Raw genomic sequence first — 1,898 nt, 5'->3', positions numbered from 1 at the left:
AGAATTCTCTGTTCAGCTCAGTGCCCCATTTTATAATTGGGTTGGTTAGCCTTTTACGGTCTAGTTTCTTGAGTTCTTTATATATTTTGGAGATCAGATAATTTTTTCCTTTTTTTAATTTAGCGTGTGTGCAGGATAGACAATTTGGGGGAGTCGGTATTCTCCTTCCACCAGGTGGGTCCCAGGGATTAAACTCAGGTTTGCAGGCTTTGTGGCGATGCCTTTGCCAGCCCAGAATTCATGTTTACCTTCTGAGGAGAAATACTGGGTGGAGGAGACGGCTCAGTCAGTTCAGTGCTTGCAACGCAAGCAGGAGAACCCGAGCTCAATCCTCAGCACCGCGTCAACAGCAGCAAGGAGTCTGGGTGTGCTGGTCTGGGCTTCTAATCCCAGTTCCCGACCTGAAAGCCGACCCAGGCAGATCCCTGGGGCTGTTTAGCCTGCCAGTCTAGCCTAATCAGGAAGTTCTAGGTCCCAGTGAGAGACCCCGTCTAAGACAACAAGATCTTTAGAGTGAAATATACTCTTAAGTAAACAAGCTCTTTAGATTTCGAAATTCTAAGATCCCTGTCTCGACACACAGTAACAAAATTGCAAAGTAACCAAATGAAGATAGGATTGTCTAAAGGGAAACAGCCATCAGGCGGGGGAGGGGCAGAAGGGTTGGGGAATGAAGCTCATTTGGTAGAACCCAGTATTAACCTGGTAAGAAAACACCTGGGTTGATTGACCTCTGACCTTCACAGGCACACACACGGGCACCCACATATACAGGAACAAACATACATGTGTACACACACAAGAAAAAAAAGGTGGGGCTAGAGAGATGGTTCCGGTAGTTAAGAGCATGGCTGCTCTTGCAGAGACGTCTGATTGGGTTCCCAGCACCCACAGGGTATCTAACCACCCTCTTGTAAATCCAATCCCAGGAGTTCTAACGCCCCCTTCTGGACTCTGGGGGTACTGCATGCAGATGATACACACATAAAAGCAGGAAACACACTTATACACATTACACAAATACATGAGTAAGTGAGTAAGCAATGTTTTTAGGAGGTAGGAGGAAAGGGGAAGGAGAGAGGAGGGTGGAGGAGGGAGAGGAGGCAGAGTATCATATTGGGGGTCAGGATAACAGACAGGAGGCTGAGATGAATGACTTATTCCAAAGACGGCTTGGCTAGAGAGCAGACATTTTAAGATAAAACAAAAACCAGCCAGATGGTGGTGGCGCATGCCTTTAATCCCAGCACTTGGGAGGCAGAGGCAGGTGGATCTCTGGGAGTTCGAGGTCAGCCTGGTCTACAAGAGCTAGTTCCAGGACAGGTTCCAAAGCTGCAGAGAAACCCTGTCTCAAAAAAACAAACAAACAAAAAAAATAAAAAAAGAAAAGAAAAAAGAAAAAGAAAAAAGAAAGAACTAAAAAAGAAAGAAAAAAAAGATAAAACAAAACTCAAAGAAACCATCTAGTTGAGCCACAGAGCCATATCTGCATTCCTGTACCAAAGAGAAGATAAGGTTTTTGTTTTTTTTTTACAAAGTAACAACAATTAAACTAACAGAAAAAAAAAACACTCAGAACTCTGGGGCCCATCTAGTAGAATGCTCTAGTAGACATAAGGTTCTGCACCCTAGCACCACAAAAACTGGGTGTGTTTGTGCTCACCTGTAATCCCAACAGTGGGGAAGTGGAGGCAGGAAAGTCATTTCAAGATCACCATTGGTGACATAGTGAGATGGAGGTCAGCCTGGGATCCCTGAGACCCTGTCGCAAAAAGGCAATAACAGGGCAGTGAGACAGCTCAGGGAGGAAAGGAGTTTGTTGCCAAGACTGATAACCAGAGCTCAGTCCCCAGGCCATACACGGTGGAAGGAGAGAACTGACTTCCAGGAGTTGTTCA

This window comes from Microtus ochrogaster, chromosome 22 (genome assembly GCF_000317375.1).
Source record: "Microtus ochrogaster isolate Prairie Vole_2 chromosome 22, MicOch1.0, whole genome shotgun sequence".
Classification (NCBI taxonomy): Eukaryota; Metazoa; Chordata; class Mammalia; order Rodentia; family Cricetidae; genus Microtus; species Microtus ochrogaster.
The sequence above is the reverse complement of the archived record's forward strand: the minus strand, read 5'-3'. Positions refer to the sequence as shown.